Here is a 13,446-nt window from a genome sequence, read left to right on the forward strand (position 1 = left end):
TGTATTCATTTTTATTTTCTCACTATTACAGGTCGAGGAATGGATGCAAAGAAAGAGTTGTGTCAACACGTGGGCACAAAAATGGTAATAATTGCTTTAAAAGAGCACAAAACCTCAAACAGCAGCTAACTTCCTTTGCATTGAGTGAAGAAGAGGAACATGTAAGTTGATGGCTACATTAATATACCCATCCACTCGATTCAGGGTTGTGGTGGAACTGGAACAATCCTGGCAAGCAGTGGGTGCAAAGCACTATCGCAGATAATGTGACACCAGTCCATCACAGGACTCACTCACACCATGGCCAATTTTCATAGAAGCCCATTAAAATCCATGTCAATACAGAACAACAGACCTCCACCTCCATAGTTTCCATGTTGTACAGTATTTTGAGAAAATCTGGAATGTACCTTTCTTGCATTTTATTTGTGTTTTATCAGATGTTTAATCTTAAACTAAGCTGCAGTCTGTGGGATCTGTAGGATTCCGGTCACGCATAAGGATCCTCCAATTCTACCTATAGGTTCCCTGACACAGACGAAGGCAGTCCGGGTGTCCGTGTGGCGGCGCAGAAAAAGTTACAGAAATTTAAACGCCCTACTAAAATGGATTAGTAGGGTGATGTCCCATTTTATTAGAAAGAGATTTGATCTCCTGACTGTTACTCTCACTAATATAATACTGTCTGTGTTGTTATCAGTTACAGTTACTCCGACATCGGGACTCATTACAGCTCGTGACATTAATTACAATTAATTAACTCTTTATCCTGAGTGTCTTCAGTCGTGAACAGAGGTCCGTCCAATTTCTTTGCGCTGTATCCAGTACAGGGTCGTGTCTTTCACACTAATGAAATGTAAAGAATGAAAACACATTGAAACAAGCAGTAAAACGGGGGAATTTATTAAAATGAGACTGTATTAAATACGAGTGACCCAGTGGGCAAAAGACGTATAATATACGTCTATTAAACGCATACCTTAGACGTCTAAATGTGGTCTGCAATTCGTCTGGAATGAAATTCTTATATACGTCTATTGTTATACGTCAATTATACATCTATGATTATATGTTCATTATACATAAATGGTTGAAGTTCTATTATACAGATAAATTTAGAGGACTATTATACATATATGGTTGGAGTTTTGGATAACTTTAGAGGACTATTATACATATATGGTTAGAAGACTATTATACGTATATGGTTAGAGGTCTATTATACGGATAACTTTAAAGGTCTATTATACATCAAAGACAGGTTTTACAGGTGTAGAAACTAGTAAACCAAGAAATGATTTGGTTTCAAAATTTATTCTGAAAATACACATTCACATCTGAAAAACATGTATTTCAAATTATACATTGTATACAATCAATCAACAATCAACATATGGGCAATAATCATAAAACAAACACAACTAGTCTTAAACCTCAGCTACAAATTCTGTATACAGTATAGTAATGACAAACAAACTACATTAACACATTATCTAACTCAAAACCACATTTTCATTCAAATATAAATTTTAAAATGTACAACTTCTATATTTCCAAGAAAAAAAAATATTACAGTGGAAGTTAAGACTATTTTTGTCTACCATTTGCAAACCCTTTCTAATTGTCCTAACAGTTAGAACCAGAAACTTATTATTTTCAGTGTACAGATCTCCTGGCCCCTTGCCTTGCATATGCATTCTTCAAGTTATGCATTGCGTGCTCCTTTATTTCTTTTTCTGTCGATGTAGGGTAGGACTTCAGCACCGCAGCTAGGAGAAAATTATATAATATTACTACTCAAATAAATGAACCATTAAGGTTTACTTAACTCAAAGCTGAAATAAACAAATAAAATTTGGCTTGCATCATAGCGATTGAGCAATAAAGTCTGAAAACCAAATTCAGACATTTATTTTAGACATTTTTTCCACTCAACATTTATTTACTCAAATATATAGGATCAAATATAGTACTGTAATCCTTATATTTTAAAAGACAATTTTGCAGTTTTACACCTTGCACATTCAGTGGTTAACACATAGGTATCTATAAGCTCAATTCTGTGGATATGTTAACTTGATCAAAGTAAAAATGTAATGTAAAAACATTTTTAAAAATCAACAAGCAATACCTTGACAAGACTGAACACACTCTCTCTGACATCACTGCCACCTACTCATCGAAGTTGGTTTATTTGGAAATAATATTATATTCGAAATAATATCAGAAGCTACTAGATCTTCATTAATCAACTAATCAGACATACCCATTACACATGACCATTCAATGAAACGAACACATTTTCACGTATTAACTGCACTTTTTTGCAGTATTTTCTGTGTATAAATACAGTGAAAAAAAAATTGTAGTAGCGTTTTAGAACATGAAAACACTTTATTTTGCCATTAAAGGATAAGCAAGATTATACATTATAAACTAAAAATATGAACGTATGCCAGAGATGGATCATATTAATCAGATGTAGGCTATAAAATTATGACCTATCTGAAACCTAGAATATTAGTAGTGAATATTTTCGACACCACAGTGAGAATACAATATCATACCAGCAGGTTTTGATTGTCCATGCTGTCAAGTGCTTGCTCGTATGCACAGAACTCTTCCATTGTGGTCAGCCTCCTGATGTGGAATTGGGAGTCCACCGGTTCTGTGGACCTACTCAAACGCCTCAATTCATCCCTCTTCTCTTTTAGGAGGCCCAATACCTGCTTCTGAAACTCTGAAATTATTTACATTTTATATCAGCATTTAAAAGGAATTAGGTTAGGATTTTCTTAGACTATTGTCACATTAGCATAACTGTAGTGTTGCTAATGTGCTACATGCAATTTATAATCTTAAAAAGTAAAAATTCCCACATCTGTAGTTCATTTTAACTGTACTTCCTTCTGAAAGAGGATATCTCTCTCTCTTCTGTTCTGGTCTGGACGTGGTCTGCTGCCTGGGAGACTCTGAAAAGAATTCAGTTATGGAAAACATTTACTTTATCACACAACTTAATATTTCAATTTAGTCATTTAGTCTGTCATTGAACTAGGATTCTATCAACAATGTCAATTAAACTCCATTGGTGTATTTATTAAAAACATAGCTTCAATTTTGAATATGTTTGTGTCGTTTGTAGCATTGTGGTAAAAGACAATTTATTTTTATATTGTATACGAGCCTACACATAATTAAAATACATTCTGTGTAAAACTATAATATGCGTAGTTTTATTTATTACTTTATCCAATAAAAAAGACATACTTTTTGACAGTCTTCCAGGATCATTTCTGCCATCTGGCCAATCCTGGTTTGATACTAGAAATTAAAAAGTTAACAATAATCTCATACTTAACAAATCTATCATTTGCAGAGGGATGATAAACTATTCTTAAATTTAATAATTTAATTAATATGATACAAGTAATGTACTAAGTACTGAGGAGGCATGGTGACTCTGGGGTTCAGTTGAAGACTTTGGTCTTATAACTTGCTTAGGACTTCGAACTTTGCGTGGTGAGGTCACAATTTGGACTACCTGGGCTGTTAATATAATATTGCAGATTAACTTAATATTTAAGTATGGACGTAAAATTTTCACCAGTCCAATAATCTTTTAATATAATTCGCTTATGGTAGACAGTTCTCCAGACTTAGGAAAGTATAGTGACATAACCTCAGACGTAATAAAAAAAATTAACTTGAGAATTTCATAGAGTAATTAGATGTAGGCAAGAAATGTAGTAATAACTTCAGGAATGTTGAAGCCAGAACTTAGCACCGTTTTTTTTCCTTGGGGAGGTTCTCACCTTTGATTGTTGGGCTTCCATAACATAAAGAATAGTGTTAACTTGTCTTTAGATATGATTGATGATGGTTATCTTCTAAGGACATTAAGAAAACATTTTAACTTTGATTGCAATAACCTACCTTTAAGCATACTTGAACAGCTGAGTGAGGTCTGGGAGACTCTCTTCCTAGGAGAGAACCTCAGTTTTGGGGGTGGCACTGGCAGCTTCAGTGGCTTCTTCTTTTCTAAACAGAAAAAATATGGCAGTAAAATATTTACAAGTTCGGTAGATAGATTTGGCCTTGCTGGGTCAGTCTGTGCCTCATCTACAAGGTCAGTAGATTCAGGACTGGGGTCATTTACATCAGATTCATCAGAGTCAGAAATTTCAACCTCGTTCAAGATTTCTTCTTCAGAAGTAATAACTTCTTCAGTGTACCCATAGTCATTTGAATCCTGGTGTGTAATGTCATCACTGACACAAGCACCCATATCACCAGACGACTGTTCCACATTCTCATCCTTGGTGTCATCTATGTGAAAACTGTCATCTTCATCATCTTGATCATCACTGCTGGATTCTGCAAGTGCATTTAGCTCTGCACGTCGCTTCCTCCATCGGGATAAATAGTCCTTTGACATAAAGTCTGATTTGGTGTGCCCCCTGTGTGCTGATGTGCACCTACAGATAGTTGTAACACATGCAGTTAGTAAATAAACAGCGACTGCTGTATGTAAGGTACAATAAGGACTATGGAATATAAAAGGAAATGGTATCAACTTTTCTTAAGAAAATAGAAATATTGTCATTCAAAGAAATCAACATTTAATTACATTTTTTCAGGCAGGTGGCAAGACCCCCTCGTGAAACTCCTGTATGCAAAGCTGTGTAAATAACTTACAGCACTGTTGCACGTTTTAGACCGTACCGTACGCTCTGTAATTTTCGTCAATTCCCATCAGCAGTTTCATTTTTGGGATTTTAACAAAGATTTTCCAATGTTTACATGTATATAATCTAATTTACATATAATTATATAAGGGTACATATAATTTACATTTATATAAGGGTTAAGAACAAAATGACTGAGATGAAAATGTTGTTAAATTTAAAAGGGTGAGTAAAAAAGGTCACACTACGCAGGTATTTCCCGTATATCATTGTCTAGTTAAATCTAGAAAAAAAACATTATTTCAGAAATCACACAGAAAGGAGTATAACACGTGATTATTTTTTTCCATAAAAAACATATCGTTATTCCTTAAAGTTGTCTTGCTGAGGCAATTCCAATTTCTAAGAATATCCATATATTTTTAGGAGAATCAGAGAAAATTATCATCACATACTTTACAAATCCATGGGGTACTATAAAATTAAGGGTTGGTTAGCATTGACATTGTTAATGGTACATGTTACATACTTCTTTTCAATGACCCGTTGAACATGTGCTGTTTTTTCTGATTCTCAAATTAGAGAAACGGCAAAATGATTTTGTGTAATCTTCCCCTTCACACTATTTTTATGTGCCATTTTTTGCTTATTAATGTAATATTTTAATCCAAATAATATTAAGTAATACTATCTGTATGTATTCAGATAGTATTATTATTTATACTTACTCGTCAAAAGAGGATTGCTGAGATTTCTGCGGATTTCTTCTACGATTGAAAAACGTGGCCAAAATGGCGACCAACGAATACTAGCAATGCAATGTGGTATATAACCGGAAAATATGCTGGGTTAGATATTTTCTCAACATATGCGTTTATTAATGTTGTCGATATTATGGTTTTAATTTAACATTGATAATACATTGCGGCTATGTGCCCCCTGCTATGTGCTGATGTGCAATTTTAACGCATGCAGTTGGTAAGGATCGGTCACTGTTGTATGGTATTATATATAATGACATTATGGAATAGGATGGGGACAGGCCTGGCATCACGTGGGGAGGGGGGAATATCGCCCCTTCAGTTTTGGGCAAAAAGATTTACTTAACTTAACTTGCGCCCTAAAAAAATAGTTGTACTTTGTCAATGGTCAGACAACACTAATTGACACTAACAGTCACTCGGACTGTTTGATGTGCAGGAGTTAATTTATTTACTATATTTATTACTATAATTACTATATTTGTTATACACGTGTAAATAAATTAATTATTGCGAAAAGAATTTACTTCGTACACTGCAGATTGCTGTATACTCCTAGTTGCGGCACACACGATATATACGGTAAAAAGCCTCAGACACTGTGTTAGATGTGTTTTCGACGTCATATGTGCATTTATTAATGTCGTTGATTTTACGGTTGCAATTCAACGTTGATTATACATTGTGGCGATATATATATACGTATAGACGTATTTTCCCCATGGTATATATGTATATTCGACGAATCACTGCCCACTGGGTCAGTGTCTGGTCTGCTATGTAAAAGAGGCAATTTACTCTGAGAGCAGGCTCAGTGCTTACTGAACGCAGATGTCTCAGAGTGGTGTGTCCAAGTGGCTGTAAAAGGCGAGCATTCTTGGTTATCAGTGCAGAAGAAATATTGCCTGCTGGCAAAAAAAGCTATTTTTTTAACCTGAAACTTGTGATTCGAGAAAAGTACCCACCCGCCAGTCCCTGTGGCACAATTGGTAAGCGCGTTTGGCTGTTAACCGATAGGTTGGTGGTTCGACCCACCCAGGGACGGATTTATTCTGTGATTTAAACATTGTCTCCGCAAAGGTCGATTGGATTTCTCAGCAAAACCTTAACCATTTTAATATTTGCAGGAAATGCAAGTGTTTAACATGTGTCAGAATCACCAGGAAATGTCCAATAATAGTTCAGGTGGGTAGCTGCGTCAGCATGCGTAGGCTGAAAAGGAACAAGTAATAAGTTTATTCCATGCTGAAAAAAAGAAGAAAGAGAACACAACGTTTCGGCCGTGGAGCCTTCTTCGGGTGTGAGTTGTCCAATTGTGAATGTCCAATAATGCCTAACAACACAACTTCCCAGAAAACCATATTCACCCAAGAAAAATGATAGTCGAATCGGCATTTATACTCCCATTGCATCTTCTGCTGAAATATTTTAAAAATACAATGCAGATTTGTTTGAGAACTTGACAAGCATTGATACGTTAGCACTCTGCAGTTGGATTTTGATATTTTGACATATTTACCTTAATTTTAAACACGAATACTGTATAATCTATTGTAATTTTGTTGAAATATTAAAATATGTTAGCTAAGGATGCAAAAGGGTGAAAGGGAAAGGTCAGAGGGTATAGTAACAACAAGGTTAGGATTGGTGGAGGTGGTAGGGGTGTTGATGGTTTTTCTCTGTAGAGGATGATAGAGTTTTTTATCCTTCTCTGAAGTGAGAAGCTGGAGTTGGGAGTTGAGGGATCTGATGAGGTTAGTTATAAAAGGAAGTTGATGTGGAGCTTTTAGCCATAAGGATTCCTTTATATCTTTGATTTTATCATCAAAGATAAACTGGAGTCAGCAAAGATAAAAAGATAATTATCTTTGCTTACTGCCCTGTCTTTCTCACACCTGAAGAAGGCTCCACAGCCAAAACGTTGTGTTTCCTTTCTTCTCTTTTCAGCATGGAACAACCCTTTACTTGTTCCTTTGCAGCCTACACATGCAGGCACAGCTACCCACTTGATACTGTATATAACATTCCTATAATCACAACTATGAATGTCCACTGCAGGCATTTTTTCCATGATTAATTATTCTGGCATTGAAGCGTATTTTATGTCATAATCACTGAAAAAAGACGTTTTGTACATCCAGATTTTCTATATACTTTAACACACCATGTTCAGAATGTCACAATTCAGAAATGCAACAGTGAAGTGTCGTAATTACAAATGTCCATGATGAGTGATTCTGTCTCTCTTACCTTAGTGTTGGAATTTTAATATGTTTTGGTAATGAGGAAGGAAGGACATGCCATGTTTACAGGGTCATATTTTAAAAATGGTACAGTAAAATTTCCTGAAGTTCAGGATTTTGATAGTTTGTTCCATTGTCTCTCACACCTCAGTGTCTGAATTTTGAGCTGTTTTTATAACCTGGAGATAGTTTCATAGCAATAATCACCCTTTGCTCACCCTCGGTTAACCATATATTCTCATATGCCATGTTCTAAATGTCCCAAATTAAAACTGCTATATTAAAAGTTCTTGCAAAATGCAAGATTTTAAGATTTTTAATGATCAGAAGGCAAGGTCGCGGTAAATATGCAGAAAGTGCCAATGAATTCACATTTTGTCTTTGTCTTATTTACTCGATTTTCATCAGCCCAAAATCAATGTACTCTCCAATCGCTGTTGCTTCTTCAAATCCTTTAACTGAACGTTGATATTGAGGGATTATATTGCACATATTGTGGTTTTCTTTTTAAAGCAAATTTGAAAATCTGAGCCTCTATTACAGTTGTCTTGGATGTTTCGCAAGGTATAACAGACCCCTTGCACCCTCAGTTAAACTATTTAAAAATATAACAAACTTAATTGATATAGAACAGCATTTAAGGTTACATGTATACTTAAATTAAGGTAAATATACAAAGGTATTAAAATGCAAATGTACAGTCCTAACATAATTATGCTGTCCAACTGTCTTTTTTGCTTGTCAAGTTCTCCAACAAATCGGTGTTGTAATTTTAAATATTCTAACTAAGGGTGCAGCGAGAGAATAAATGAATTCTCCTGCCAGCCATTCAAAGATCAAAGTGCATGGCTGAATACAATGTCCTTGAATGTTGGTCATTATTGGCCACTCCCAGTGATAATGACTTACGTACTCAATTGTCTAAACAGCGCCCAGAGAATCAGGTGTGTCCCTTTTCTCCATTTGTAAGCTTTTGGTTAAGAAAAAAGAAAAAAATGCTTTTTTTCTTGCCAGCCTGCAATATTTCTTTTGCACTAATAAGCAAGATTTGTATTTCATCTTTCACAAGCTGTATGTATTTCATGAAAAGCAAGTTGTTCCAGAAAGGAAAATCAAGCAACATGTGATCATGCATTCTATAAGACAAGACAGGAAGAAAGGCACTGTTTTCACTGCTATAAGAGCACAATAAATATTTCCTGTTAGAGAAATGTTGTAAGAATAACAGGAAGTAATCAGCCACCCTGACACAATATCAACAACACAAATAATTATTATTTGACATTATCAAAAAATATAAACATATCACAAAACTATAAACTGAACCCACATAAGGAAATCAGTAAGATCACCATTAAGCAGAAACAGAACAGTTATTGGGTCCAGTTCCTTTCATCAAGCCCGTCACTGGTTATTCTCACACAGAGAGCACACTGCTGAGCAACACACTGAGGGACAGAATGGAGTAAACACAGTTCAGTTTCAGCACACAGAGCAAGAATATTACTGGGAATATTTACTGGGTGAGAAATCACAGCAAGGCCAGATGTTCAGGAAGAATCATTCAAGCCCTTGCTCAGAGGAAGGGGACAAACTGTCATTACAGGATGGACAAGAGTAATGCTGGGCGATAATTCGATAACGATAATTATCAGGATATAATTTTCCTCTATATAATTTTAACAAAAGTTCGATAAATGTTTGATATATATGTTTATGCCAAAATACTGCACGAGTGCGCGTGCGTGTTGCAGACCGGGCAGCTAACGTGGTATTGTTTACCCACACGGTGGTGGCTGACAGGATTGTAGTTAGAGTGGAAAAATGAGCGACACTGAAGCTAATGTAGTGCTGCCAACGACCAGCTCGAAGGACGATGACATCGTTGACAGAAAAGGTCATTCAATTTCGGAAATTTGGAGATATTTTGGCAATCAGACATAAAACAGAGCAGCATGCACTGCAAACTGTGCCGCAGATCCGTGCCAGCAAAGACAGGCAACACCACAAACCTATTTCACCATTTAAAACAGCATCACCTGTTAGAACACGCAGAAAGTAAAAATTAACAAGCACAAACTAGTGTTGTTAGTGCAAGGGGACCATCTATAAACACCATGCATATTTTGACACAAAAAAAGACTTGAATACTCTCTACCTCAGATTTGTTTAATGTTTCTGCTGTTTGGCAAGTGTTTGTTGTGTTCTTAAAATAAAGAGTTGTTTAATTTACCAATTAACTGTCTTGTTTCTTCAACTTTCACTCAGGAGAAAAAATCTGCCTTTAAACTTGAAAGAAATAATAATTTGACATTTATCGTGATAATTATCGATATCGACTGATATGAAAATTTTTATCGTGATAGCGTTTTTGGCCATATCGCCCAGCCCTAGACAAGAGCAGTTTTTTTGTCAGTCTAGCACTTCAAAATCCTACCAGAACCTTCACACGGGAGAGAGACTGTTCCCTTGCAGGGAGTGTGGGAAGGGTTTTAAAAACATAAGCCACTTAAAAACTCACTGGCACATTCACACAGGAGAGAAACCAGAGAGTTTTAATCAGTCAAACAACTTGAGAGCCCACCTGTGCTCTTAAGGTACTGCTCTCTGTGTGCTGCTCACTGAGTGTCTCTTTCCCTTCTGCAGCACTGAGCTCTGTTTCCTGCATCAGACTGGAGCCCCACTCCTCCTCACTTTGCTGCTGTTCAAGAGGAGCCCTTTCCCCAGCATCAGGGAGAGCACTAGCCTCTGACCCTGAAAACACAGGACAAGAGAACAAGGCCTTTAACATAAGCTTAGAATACTGTTCAAAAGTAAATAATATCCACACAAAAACAAGCTTAACAACTTAAATTTGAGATAACAAAGAAATATAATCTGGCAACTGTGTTTAAATTAACTTGTTAAAGCTAATTTAAAAACTAGATGTAGACCAAATATCCAAACAGATATACAACAAAGATACAGACACTCTGGACACAACAAGACATTAACACTGCACTGAGAGAGAGGGGTTAATAAAGACACACTGAGTGGACACAACAAGACATTAACACTGCACTGAGAGAAAGGGGTTAATACAGACACACTGGACACTACAGTACACTGCACTGATTTAATACATGTTAATACACACAGACGCTTAAAATACTAATCTGGTGCTTTGGGGAGTTATTTTTCAACAAACATAAATATACATACTGGAACTTGTATTATTTTTATAACTTCTGTATAGTATTATTTATCATACATATGCTCGAAAAGAGTAGGGGTGTGACCCCGGCGTCCTGGCCAAAATTTCCATGGCCTCCTAATAATCCCCATCTATGAACTGGCTTCATTACTCTGCTCTCCTCCCCACTGATAGCTGATGTGTGGTGAGTGTTCAGGCGGACTACGGCTGCTGTCGCATCATCTAGGTGGATGCAGCACATTGGTGGTGGTGGAGGGCAGTCCCCATTACCCCATTAGTGCTTTGAGTGTAGTGTCCAGTGTCCAGTGTAGTGTCCAGAAAAGCGCTATATAAGTGTATAATTAATTATACAAATATTGCACAATAATTTTGGTAATGAGGCTAAATTATAGAAACTGATTCGGTTATACAGCTATTGTGTAAAGGAACAAGTAATAGGTTTATTCCATGTTGTAAAGAGAAGAGAGAGAAAACGTTTCGGCTGTGAAGCCTTCTACGGGTGCCTTCACCTGAAAAAGGCTTCACAGCCGAAAGGTTGTTTTCTCTCTTCTCTTTTCAGCATCAAATAAACTTATTACTTGTTCCTTTGCTGACTATGCATGCTGACGCACCTGAACTATACAATAATTGTTCAGAAGTTGTTGAATTGTTCGACTATTAATGACAACTTTTCCATTCTACAGGATGATCCCTCCATTGGGGGCCTCTTTTCTGACCGCCCCATCATCTCATATCACCGATCACCTAATCTGCGCAACCTTCTTGTTCACAGCTCCCTTGACCGCCCTCAGCAACCATCCACACCAGGTACTTCCCCTTTCAACAGAGCTCGCTGTATCGCCTGCAAGTACACATCCAACACCACACTCATTCAAGACCCCTCAGGACAATTCTGGATCACCCAGATGGCATCTTGTACCTCCAGCAACCTTATTTACTGTATCTCTTGCAGTAAATGCTCAGTTTCTCTCTACATTGGAGAAACAGGAAGGAGACTTGGAGACCGCTTCAGAGGACACGTCAGGGCTGTGAAGATTAAAGATCTCTCCAAGCCCATTGTTTCTCATTTCACCTCTGACGGCCATGACCACTCTAATCTCTCTGTCTGTGTTCTCAAAGATGGTTTTCCAAACTCATACATCAGAAAGACTACCGAAACCAAACTTATCCTGCAGCTAGGATCACACCTTCCCCCTTCTCTTAACGACAGACTACTATTCTACTAAATTTTCTCCATTCATTGGAAGTTTCATTTCACATCTTTCTACACCTATCCTGACTTCACACCTCTTGATTGGCCTCTCTTTCTGTCCCCTGCTCCCTCCCAGCCTTTGTTCTCCCACTACATTACCTTTGCCTACTGCCTTGTCTCTCTCACACCTGAAGAAGGCTCCACGGCCGAAACGTTGTGTTTTGTTTTCTCTTTTCTTTTTTTCAGCATGGAAAAAACCTATTACTTGTTCCTATACAATTATTGTGTCTTCAATCATTTTTACCTTTAGATTAATTACATACCAAAGACCTAAAAGTATTCCAGAATAAAGTTTCACATTATACGTTGGCAATCTGAATTTACAAATGCAAATAAAACAATTTACCGATTTTTTGCTAATCCTAAAAATCCTAAGAGTCTAAAAGTGCTGTTTTCAGCCCTGTTACTGTATTACTGATGTTTTCAGCATCATAACTGGACAACAACAGTTCAGTTTCTATTAAAATAATCCTGCTGCTACACAAGACTTTCCCACTTCACTCTGTATCTCTCCACTATATTCTCACCAGTGAGGAAGTTAAAGACACTGTTTTTAAACACACACACTGACCTCATACAAGTCACCACACTGACCTGACAGCTCCAGTTTCGTGTCCATTTCTTCCTTTATTCCTGCAGTGGCTTCACAGGGAAGCGTGTGTCCAACATGATCTGTCTGTCCCTGATATCCTCCAGCTCCCGACTCCTTCTCCCACAGCTGCAATCTCCGCTTCAGGCTCTCGTTTTCCTTCTTCAGCTGCGCCACTTCACTCCCGAAACTCTCTTCCACACACTGTGTGATTTTAACTGTTCTGTTTCGGAAAACTTCAGAAAATTCATCCACGATCGATTTAAGCAAAACCTCCATGAAAGAGTGAAGCTCGGTCTCCAGCGTGAATAATAAATTAGCCATCTTTCTAAACAGTCGATCCAAAACAAAGCCTGAGTTTACGATTAGATTCAGTGTGCACAAATCTGCATCAAAACAGGGTCGCGCCACCAGGAGTTAAAACGTTTTTTTAATAACTGCCTTTATTATTCTTCTAAAATAGAAAAAGAATAACATTTTTTTAATTATTATTCATCTAAACAGCGGATTCAATCACGGCCACGCAGCCTGATGACGTCATTTTAGCGCTGCAGAGGCTTTAAAACAACCCAGGAGGGAAGCCGACAGGGATTTTCTGTAACGATATGAACTTCACTGCAACCGTCTAGCACCAACTAGTCAGGAGGAGTGAATAGGCACTGAGCTACATGTTCGTGTGTGTGATTTGCATTCAGCTATACATTTCTTTCCTATAAATAT

The sequence above is a fragment of the Lepisosteus oculatus genome, chromosome 14 (assembly GCF_040954835.1).
Source record: "Lepisosteus oculatus isolate fLepOcu1 chromosome 14, fLepOcu1.hap2, whole genome shotgun sequence".
Classification (NCBI taxonomy): Eukaryota; Metazoa; Chordata; class Actinopteri; order Semionotiformes; family Lepisosteidae; genus Lepisosteus; species Lepisosteus oculatus.